At 29.5% G+C, this 12,307-nt stretch overlaps 1 pseudogene; it reads left to right on the forward strand.

The window, feature by feature from the left end:
• On the forward strand, window positions 1-10,074 carry LOC112805884 (auxin efflux carrier component 6-like; annotated as a pseudogene).
• The last annotated feature ends 2,233 nt before the right edge of the window (window positions 10,075-12,307 follow it).

The raw sequence follows: 12,307 nt of genomic DNA on the forward strand, positions 1-12,307 counted from the left end.
ATGATAAGAGGAGATGATTTATACAAGGTGATGTGCGCCATGGTACCTCTATATTTCGCAATGCTAGTAGCCTACGGTTCTGTGAAATGGTGCAAGATCTTCAATGTTCAGAGATCAACCGTTTTGTGGCGGTTTTCGCGGTTCCTGTGCTGTCCTTTCACTTCATCTCCCTCAACAACCCGTTCCAAATGAACTCCAAGTTTATACTAGCTGACACGCTATCCAAGGTCCTCGTCCTTCCCGTCCTCTCCGTCTGGGCCATGTTCTTCAGAAGAGCCTCCTTCGATTGGGTGGTGACGCTGTTCTGATCTCGCTTGCCACCTTGTCCAACACACTCGTCACGGGCATCCCCTTGCTCCAGGCCATGTACGGTGACTTCACCCACACCCTCATGGTGCAACTTCTTCTCCTCCAATGCATCATATGGTATATTACTCTCTTAATACCAAGTTGATAATTAAAAATAATTAAATAATAATTTAATCAACCATGTCTCTGCTGTTATATAGTTATTATATTTTACACATTTTTTATGAGTATTGACTATATGTTGTTGGACAAGATTTAGATAGCGAGCTAATAAAAAAATTGAAAGATATTTTTGTTTAACCGGAGTACAATTAGATGTATTTTGTTGTGTTTACAAATTGAATTTCTACATATTTTAACTTGGTAAAGGAATGGATTATTCTATAATAAATATATTTTTCAACCCTTATAGAAAATTATAAGTACTATAGAAATTCCTACATAATTAACATTCTTATTTTCAATTTCTTCTCTTACCAAATAATATAAAACATTTTTGGTTGATTGTTTTCCGTTTTTAAATTTTAGGTTGATTACAAAGTTTATGGCCGTGTAACATGACTCATAATACAAACATAGTTGGTGGCTATGGAGCAAACTACGACTTGAAGCGAAACATTACTTGCAGTGTCAAGAATTTAAATCTTTACTTAATTATTACCGGATTAGATTTTATGACCAACCGAACAACTATGAAAGTTACCATAACAGAAACAAGAAAATCATGATCCCAAATAGCTGGTTGTTCATCAGGTACACTCTTCTACTCTTCCTGTTGGAATACAGAGCCGCAACGCTTTTGATCAAGACGCAATTCCCGGGACCCACCGCAGCTTCCATCACCAAAATCGAACTTGATGGTGACGTCATCTCCCTCGACGGCCACGACGTGCCGCTCCGGACGGACGGAGTCCAAAACCGACAACCACGGCCGCATTTGCGTCCGAATTCGGCGCTCTATTTCCTCAGCACCGGAATCCGCATTCTCAAACTCCGCCATCGGCGTTACTCCAAGGCCCTCCAATCTCTCCAGCGCCGACATCTTCTCCATAAACACTCCCATCCGTCTGCACGAGTTACCCGCCGGCATCGACGGCGGCGGGTACGCCTTGTCCAATGCGCATTCACTGCAGCCGACGCCGCGGGCGTCGAATTTCAACGAGGCGGAGAGGAGCACGCCGGTGTGGGGGAGGTCTCCTGGAAAATGGCAGTGGGAAGAGAGACAAGAATGCAAAGACATTGGTATGTCAGGTACGTCGTGAGCCCAGGCTTTGTTTCCTTCTATTCTTTTTGGTCAAACAAATAAAGCTTTGAGAATGATGTGTAAGTTTTAATATTTTTAGAAAGTCAGTAAATTTTGTATTTTATTTAGTTATTATTAGTATTGTACAATAATAGTTTACCGTTTAAAAATAAAATAAAATAAAATAATTATTATTATTAATTATATAATAATATTATATTATATTTTTATATTTTTTGGACAAAAATAATAATAAATTTATTTATTAAATTTTTATATATATATATATAGTCACTTAATAATAATAATAATAATAAAATAATAATAATAATAATAATAATAATAATAAAATTATTAAAAATTATTTTATAAGAAATTTAAAATTAAAATTATTTAATATTTTTGTATTTAATATAATTAAAAAATGTCCTATACAAAAAAAATATATATGTTTGTATTAAAATTATGTATTAAAAGAAAATATTTTAATTTTGATTTATATTAAATACATACTTTTTTTAATATAAATATTTTTTTTAAAATAATATATCTTTTAGTTATATTAAATACAAAAATATCAAATAATTTTAATTTTAAATTTCTTGTAAAATAATTTTTAATAATTTTATTTATTTATTATTATTAATTACATAATAATATTATACCATAATTTTTTGTATTTTTTGGATAAAAATAATGATAAATTTATTCATTAGATTCTTTTATATATATATATATATATATATATATATATATTCACTCAATAATAATAATAATAATAATAATAATAATAATCAATAAAACTATTAGAAATTATTTTACAAGAATTCAAGGTTAAAATTATTTGATATTTTTTGTATTTAATATAATCAAAAGATGTGTTATTTTAAAAAAATATGTTTGTATTAAAAAATATGTATTTAATATAAATCTAAATTAAAATATTTTTTTAGTACATATTTTTTAATACAAACATATATTTTTTCTACATAAGACATTTTTTAATTATATTAAATACAAAAATATCAAATAATTTTAATCTTAAATTTCTTATAAAATAATCTCTAATAATTTTATTATTATTATTATTATTATTGAGAGACTATATATATATATATATAAGAATTTAATGAATAAATTTATTATTATTTTTGTCGAAAAAATACAAAAAATGTAGTATAATATTATTGTGTAATTAATAATAACAATAATTATTTTATTTTATTTTTGGACGGGGGACTATTATGTCTAACAAAGAGAACGTTAGAGATTGATTTGTACATTAGTTTTTTTTTGGGACTAAAATGTCCATTTTTAAAATTTTTGGGGACTGATCTGGGTAATTACACTGCCAGAAAATGAACTGGAGACTAATTTGTCTACCGGAGTAAAACTTTGGAGATTAATCTGTGTATTAATTTTTCTTGGGGACTAAAATGTCCGATTCTAAAATCCTCAGGACGGATTTGGGTAATTACTCATAATAGTTTAAGAGACCAACACATTTTATAATTTATAATTATTAATTATTATTATTAATTAATATTTTTAATAATATAAAATTATATTTAATAATGTAAGATTATATATATATTTTTTTATTGATTAACTAAATTTTAATAAAATACTGATCCCTTATATATAACGTGAAAAAAAATAATTTGATTAAAAATTAAATTTTTTAAAAATTAACCATTATCATTCTTATTACTTTATAAGTTTTTGTTTTTTCTTAAGGTCAGTGTTGATAAGCAATATAGCCAGCTTTATTTTAGAAATTATAATTTAATCTTTAAAATTAAAAAATTATAATTTAAGATAAATAAAATAATTTTAAAAACTTAATTTATTGTTTCTCTTATAATATGTGACCATAATTACAAGAGGCAATGAGTTGTTTATTGGTTACCGACTTTTAACGTTAAATTAACTGTTTTATTCAATGTATAGCTTTGAATTTAATGGAATTATAATGTATGAATAAAGCTAGTTTAAAAGATTTTTTATATAAAATAAATGCATCATATATTGTTCTATCGAAAAATACTTGTACCACATTTTTAGATTACTACTTAATTACAAGCATACGGACACATATACGAGTATAATAATAAAGTACTAAGTTATATAAAAATACTGTATCTATAAAACAAAAGAACTCTATATCTAATTTAAGAAATTAAAATAAAATTTGGACAACTAATAGGAGTTCCATAAAAGAATTCTAACAAGAAATTAAAGTTGCGTTTGATTTGTATTTTTATTTTTAATATTTTCTGTTTTTAAAATTTTGTTAAAAAAATTAGGAGATAAAAATAAAAAATGAAATTTTATTATTTTTAATAATTCAAAAAATAAAAATATTAAAAATAAAAAAATGAAAACACACTAAATGCACTTTGAAATTGTTAGATAAATTATTACAAGTACAATAGGCCCGTGAACAAATTTCGTCGTGTGTTCTTAATTACAATAGACGGAAGAAGAAGTAGACATGTCATATAAATTTAGATGGTAGAGCAGTGGCATAGTATACAAAAAAATACGTCGTATTTATGCAAAGCGCATGCCTTTTTCAGGTGTTGGGGCGTACATTTTGACATTTTGTTTTTGTGACTTTGTCCTATATTTAGATATTTAATTTGTAATCTGTTTTTGGGAATTATCAATGCCATCTGTTACATGGGATGGTGGGAATATAGTAGTTTATAATTAACAGGAAGAAGAGATTTATGGTCTAAATAATTTTATATACACACGAATGATCATGATTGACAGTCATTATGTAAGAAGTTACATAGCTAGATACATGCATGACCCCTTTAAAAATTTATATGATGGTTAGTTTCAATTTTTATTAAGATTTAACGACATAAGTTTTATTTTTTTGGTCTTATTATAAATCATATTGGTCTATCACTCTCTCTCTCACACAGGAGATTAAATAATATTGATATAACATGGTTATAATATAATGCCTATATATATGTGTCTGTGATAATGAAAAATAAACTTTTGTCAAATTTATCATAGTTATAAGTTATTATATTACTTTAGATTACTTGTTCATGTTATTAAATCATTCCTTCTCTCTTATCCATGACACCACCAAAAAAGCATCATAGAAATCATACACAAACAAATTCAATTCAATAAATAGAATAAACTTTTTTATCACACTTTTTTTCATTCTATTATAATTACAGCTTATTCACGTTTCTTTTAAAAACAAAATTAGTTATGCTGCATGAAGAATATACACAATTATATCATTCGTTATATCTTTATCTTTTTGTGTATTTCAAGTTTTATTTATTAAAAAAATATTATTTATTCTTTAAATTTTAGTCTTTAATTAGTCTTTAAATTTAATAATATATTATTTTAATTTTTTATATCCATTTTTATGATATTGTTTAAAAAATTTAAAAAATTATTTATTTTTTATTTTTTTTAAAGACTAAATAAAAAATAATTTTTAAAAAATATCTAATTACACCGTATTTATTACCAGCGTTCTATTGTGTTGGTTGCATATGTCTATAATATAAAATTCATATTTTATATAGATGTTTAAATATATAGGTGGCTACTATATATATATTATTTGTCTTTAATTTAAGACGATATTAGAAAATTATTAAATAATAATTTATTTAAATATATTAAACCGTTTAATAATTATCTTTATAAAAAAATAATTTTATTTTAATAACTACTGTTTAAGTAACATATATATTCCCGAACAAATACCAAATAAGTTTGTTTGCACACGCATGTTAGAAACAATTTTCACTGCAAGAAAAAATTATAGTAACTTTACGTCAAATAGAAAGGATATTTATGAAATGCAAATTTCTTCCGAAATATACATGTAATAAACTTGATTTTTTGATGAGACAATTTTTGTGAAAAGACCAAACGACTGGTAAAGGACTGTCTCTGGTCAGGTGGAAGGTCGTCATAACTTCTAAAAGGACAGGAAGATTGGATATTAGGTATACTTCCTGTGTTAACGTGGCGCTTCTGAGAAAGTTAGTATAGGATTGTCTAAATAATAATGAAAAGTTGTGGGTGCAGGTTCTGAAGCATAAATATCTCAGGAATTAATCTGGTATGAACGAAAACGGTAAAAATTCTTCATTGGCTACCTGAAAGAACATTGTTAGTGCCTATAAGCATCTCAAAGAAGAGCTTAATTGGAATATTGGAGATGTCCACAAATCAGTTTGGTATGATGAGTGGACTCCTTTGGTAAGCTTTGCAACCTTGTTCCTTATGTACATATTTCTGAATCAGATTTCAGGGTGGCTGACTTGTGGAAAGGGGTGTCTTGGAATGTTGATAGTCTTACCACGCCTATTTCACATGAGATTAAACAATTTATTTGTGGTCTGATATATCCTAGTTCGACTGAGTTGGAGCCACAGTGGGAGTGGTGCCCTGCAGCAAAAAAAAAAGTATAATGTAAGGGAGGGTTATAGATGGTTATTAGAGAAAACATTAAATTGGAATACCAATAGTAACTGAAATTGGTTGTAGAATACAAACATTCTAGAGAAGTTCAAATTAGTGGTCAAGCCAATATGCCAATATGTACCTCAAACACAATTTACCTTATCATACCCAATACATCAGCAGTATTGGAGTGTGCCACAGTTTGACTCAGGAGATGGAGGTTCTTTTAGTCAGTTACTTGGGTTCATGGCTAAAGATGCAGACCAATCACAATATGACCATCAGCCTGACATCATGGCGGGTAGGTATTTCTTGGACGCGAGGCATCCATACCGCACTTCCTCATGTGCCTCTGGAGGCTTGGTATCTGGTGACTTTAGTAGGAGTGACGGTGGTCGAGGAGTTCTTAATAGTCAAAACCCTAACTGTATTTCAATGACTTTAATTGAAGAAAATGTCATGACACTTGAGCAAGAGACTGATGAGTATCTAGTAGATGAACCAGACGACGAGGACGACGAAGAGAATGAAGATGAGGACATGGTCGAGGATGAAGAATCCTGTAATGATGCACCTGATGATGGTGATGATGCAGGTCCTATTGTTGCTTTACTTGTTTGGTCAATTCATTATAGTATATTCATGTGTGGTATATCTGTTGGTTTGATTATATTATATACTTGTTTCCTTAGTTGATGTAATTATATTTATGTTAGGATGGTCTGTCTAATTAAGTTGTAAACAGGTGAGGTACACACTCCAGATGAGATAGGCAAAGGGTACAATCTTAGGGTTGATCCGCCTCGTCGTAGTGCTAATCAATTCACTCTGTCCATGTTCAGAAAGGCCGCCAAGAAATGCAAGAATCTAGTGAAAGATGTAAAGTAGACAATGAGAAAGTAGATGTTGTGTAGTTAACATTTCTATGTATTAGTTAACTTTTTTATGTATGAACTAACTGTTCGAATGTCTGAATGCTCTAATATCTGAATGCTCTAATGCAGGGGTAATAACTCCAAAATACTCGATGCAATACCCGAATATCACTTATCAACTCATCGCCTTGGTATGCAGGCATAGTCTCAAAATGGATGATAGCTGTTTGAGGAGTCATCTTTCATGCGAGTGTTGGATTTCAAAGCCATGCATGCTTCGAAATTTTCGAAATATATGAGCACTGGTACATAATTGCCTATATTTATAAAACGAATTAGAATTTTATAATAATTTATATTGATTTATGGACCAAATAGTTAAGTGACATGTGAAAATATATTTGATTAGCATTTGTTTATGTAGTTAAGTTTAGGATAATAATATTTTTGTTAGTTATTAATGTAGTTAAATATTAATTAGTGTTCATTAATCAATATTTTTTTATGTTTTCTTTTTTTGTTAAGAATGAGATAATAACCTGATGTAAAGTTTATTTATATTATCATTGATGTATTGAGTGTTGATTTACTTTTAATTTCGGTTATTAAATTTTCGTATGGTTGCCATTGTGGCAGAAGTTCCTCTTGTTGCAGATGGTGAATTTGCTATGGAGATGGAATTCAGTTCAAGAGAAGCTGTTATTAAGGCGATGAAAGAGTATGACATCCGAAGAAGTGTAGACTACCAGATGTATGAGTCGGAGTCGTTGACATTTTATGCCAAGTGTACACAGTATTGGGAGGGGTGTGATTGGCTTATCAGGGTTAACATGATCAGCAGAAAGTACTGTTGAGTTATAATGAGGTATAATGATAGTCACACCACAAAGCTTCCCTGCCTTATTCAGTAGGCATCCTTTCCAACTAAAAAGCTTCCTCGAAATTTTTTTAATAACCTCCTGAGCCGTCTTCCTTGAAGCTCTGGCATGACCGATGTTAATTCCCAGGTATTTACCCAAATCATTGCAGAACCAGATGTTAGAGACCCTTGAGAGAACCTCTTTTCTCCTCTCTGACACCCTCTTGGAACACTGGGCCTTTGATTTATGAAGATTTACCTTCAAATCTGACGCTCTAGAAAACAAGTCCAGGCAATATATAACCTCTATTATTTGAGCTTTCGATACCTTACAGAAAAGCAAAATATCATCTGCAAACATTAAATGAGAAAGTCATGGTCCGTTCCTAAAAACTGCTACTGAATTCCACAAAAGATCATCTGCAGGACCGATTGATTTGGTATCCAAAATTTAAAATTTTATTTTTTTATTTCTGTTTTGATGCTGTAATTTAATAACGATGTAAATAATTAAGTGTCACGTTTACGCCAACGAACACATGTGAAAAATAACGGCAAAAAATTATTTATTCATCTGTCTTTAATTTTCTTGTCAATTTAGATTTTTGAAAAATTTTTTATGATATTGTATTAAAATTTTTGTAATCTAAAAAATTAAATTTTAATTTTTTTATTTAAAAAAATTAACATAAAAATATATTAAATATATAATTATTTATATATTTTTTTATCATTTTAAATTTTTGAAAGAAGTAATTTTATGATAGCAACTAAATAGTATGTTTGTATTAGACTCAGGTTGGTTTCGATATATTGATATTTTTTTCTATTTATTTTATTTTATTGGCTACAGGGACAGATAAAGAAATAAGCTTCAGAGACTGCAGCAAAGTAGCAACAGAAAATGAAGGTTCGTCGCAAAAAGACGCAGTTGCTGGGAACCAGAAAATGCCGCATGCGTTTGTTATGATGAAGCTTATACTTATCGTAGTAGGGAGGAAACTTTCCCGAAACCCTAATACTTATTCAAGTGTATTAGGGCTTCTCTGGTCTCTAATCTCCTTTAAGTAAGTCTCCTTAGTTTCAAAATGTTTACCAAAAATTGAACAAGTAATAGATACCAAAGTTGTTATATGTTGTTTCAACAATAATGTTATTTCAAATTTTGTTTAGACATTTTATGTGTGAATTTGCAGATGGAACGTGGAAATGCCTATTTTGATAAAATCTTCTACCAAAATCATATCGGATGCAGGGCTTGGCATGGCTATGTTCAGCTTAGGTATTTATCAATTACCCTCTTCAGATTAGTTCGCAATTACCCTCTTCAGATTTTATGATTAAATTTGTATTAGCGTAAAAAAGATTAGAATTAACGAAATATTTTTTAATAAATTAAAAATATCTACAATTAAAAATTTGATTAGACTTTGACTATATAATTTTGGAAATATAATATTCTATTAATTTTAATATTTTTTACCTAAAAAATTTAATTATAAAATTGAAAATAATATAAGAATTAAACTAAAAAAACATAAAAAATTATTTATAAATTTAGTAAAATTATAAAAAATAACAAAATAATTAAACTAATTTTTAAATGCATGCCACCTTCCCAAAACTCTGTTATAGTAAAATATTAATTCATAGATCCCGGTTTTCTACAGGGTATAGTAGCATATTTTATTTTTATGTTGTCTAAGAGGCGATGTCCTAGTCAATGATTCAATGTGGCAGAGATACAAAAAGAAAAAGCATTGGCATATGATGAATAATTAATTTGAAAAAACAATGGTTTAAATAAATATTTGATTTTGTAAAATAATATTCGATTTTTTTAAAGATTTTATAAGCTTTTTTTTACTTAATAAAAATAAAAATATTTTTATTTTAATTTTTACAATTAATTTGTTCTATATTAAATATTAATACGTCAAACGAGCTTAATTGAATAAATTAAATACATGAATTCAAATAGTGATTTATTAAAATTTTATTGGATCAAAATTTTAAAAAATTATAGAAAAAAATCAGATATTTTATAAAAAACAAAAACTTATTTAAACAAAAAACATTGAGAAAAAATGATAGTTAAACAATTTAGACAAGAAGAAAAAGATGAAAACAAACACATGCATTGCCTTGTACTTATAATTATAGTGTCCCAAAAGGCACATGGATGTTGGATATATAAAAATTAGAACTCTAATGATATTGATGAATACCTACTCATTGCCAAATTTGTAGGGTTGTTTATGGCCCTTCAGCCGCGTATCATTGCCTGCGGCACCAAAATGACAGCCATGGCTGTAGACACTATAATATGAATAATGTTATACATTCAAGTCTTTTTATAAACTAAGTTCAACTAAGTTAAATAATAAAACTTGAAATAATGTTATTTATAATTAATTTTTATTAATGTTAGACCAACTTAGTTAAACTTGATTAATAAAAATACTTAGATGAGTTAAACCCCAAAGTGGTCTCTGAGATTCACGGTTTGTACCAATTTAGTCCCTAACTTACCAATTGCACCATTTATGTCCCCGACTTTATAAAAATTGCACCAAAATCATCCCTAGCCACATCTTCGAGCAAACTAATGAACGCCGGCAATGACCTGGCACTGAGAAGCCACGCTGGCGTAGATAACGGCAAGCTGAGGTGGCAATTGAAACTGTTTGACCCAATGTGGTCCCTATACCTAGTTTTAATCCCAATTTCTAATATGGCATCGTCACCTTCGTGTGATTGTGTATATGATCATTTATGTTTAACAACTACATAGATACGCAATATCATCAATTCACTTGCTAACTCTGTATGCACTTAACATATAACACCAAACAAGGAATGAAATCTAAAATTTCAGTTCAATTTGGTGTTAAGCAAAAACATTCACCAAGTGCATAACCAAAATTCAATCTCAATCATCATAAAAACTTATAGAAAACTGCACAATATGAGTTACAATGCCTAATGAAAACAAAATTTGAAGCCTATGATGATCAGGCATAAGATTTAACTTTCAGGCAATTTATCGAACTTGTTGTATGTAGGATTCATAAATAGCAATTTCAGTTTAATGTAAGCATCAATCAACCCAAAAATTTCAACCAGCCAATACACATTCAATCCAGAAACACAAATAATTAACTATCCTAAGTCTAACAAGATCAGTAAAAAGCAGAATCAAAAGGCATTGAAATAAAAAAATAATTAAAAAAAAAGAAACAGACACAGAGGATGGAATAGAACCTGCGTTGAGGAGTGAAAAAAGAAGATAGCGTAAGGAGCAGAGGTAGTGTCGTAGCGGCACAGAGTTTCGCCGTCGCTGGTGGTTTTCACCGGAGCTGGAAGGTGTGGACAGAGGTGGCGCCACGAACAGGGGTATTGCGTACAGGAGGAAAGAAGTGGAGAAATAGAGAAGAAAGAAAAGGAAGAAGGGAGGAGGGAGGGTTAGCGACGGTGGTCGCCGGCGGTAAGGACGGATGGACTGATGGAAGGTTGGTGTGGAGGTCTGCGGGCTGGGCTGGGTTTCAAAGAAGAAGAGAAGAAAGAAAGAAGGTTGGGCGGGCGTGGCTTCTCAGTGCCAGGTCACTGCCGGCGTTCATTAATTTTTTCGGAGATGTGGCTAGAGACGACTTTGGTGCAATTTTTACAAAGTCAAGGATATAAATGGTGCAATTGGTAAGTCAGGGACTAAATTGATGCAAACCGTGAATCTCGCGAACCACTTTAGGGTTTAACTCATACTTAAATATATAGCATTATTTTAACAGAAAATAGTAGTAAGTATTTAATTTTCATGGTGGTGTAACAAACATTTTATATTTTTTATTCAAAATTATCCTCAAAATCTTTTCTCAACAAATTCAATCTTTAAGAGAAGAGTAACTTTGAAAAAAAATTGGTAACTCATTTTACAGCTATTGAAAATGTTAGTAAGCCAAATTGCATGTATTAAAAGTTTACAGAATAAATAAGATGATCAAGTTTATAATTTTACGCATTGGGAATCCATAGATAGCTTATGAATCTTTTGGTGCCATTTTTTTTTTGGCAGGGTTATCTTTGGCATGCTAGTTTCATTACCAATAACCCTCCTATATTACATATTACTCGGCCTCTAATGGTGAGCAAAAACTGTAGATTATAAAGAACTATGATAGCCCTACTAGATTAATAATAACTAAGAGGCTTTTATAATAGATATCTAAACCTTCTATTTATAAACATATATTCTCTCAATTCTTTCAGCACCGACCATCATTATACATAAAGGTTGGTTGTGGTCGTGTTGCGGAAAAGGTTGACTTTTGAAAGCTAACATTATTTTTCAAACAACAATTCAACATGACGAGCCAATGTTATTATTTTAGGTTACCACGATATTTTTTTTTTTAAATTAGAGGTGAGACTCGAACCTATAATTTTTAAATAAATTAGTGTAAAACTCGGATTATGTCCGGGCCAAATATTATTTCAATGTAAAAATTTATTGTTATTTATTTATTAATATTAATAATTATTATTTTTAATTTAAAAAGATTTTTA

The sequence above is a fragment of the Arachis hypogaea genome, chromosome 6 (assembly GCF_003086295.3).
Source record: "Arachis hypogaea cultivar Tifrunner chromosome 6, arahy.Tifrunner.gnm2.J5K5, whole genome shotgun sequence".
Taxonomy (NCBI): domain Eukaryota; kingdom Viridiplantae; phylum Streptophyta; class Magnoliopsida; order Fabales; family Fabaceae; genus Arachis; species Arachis hypogaea.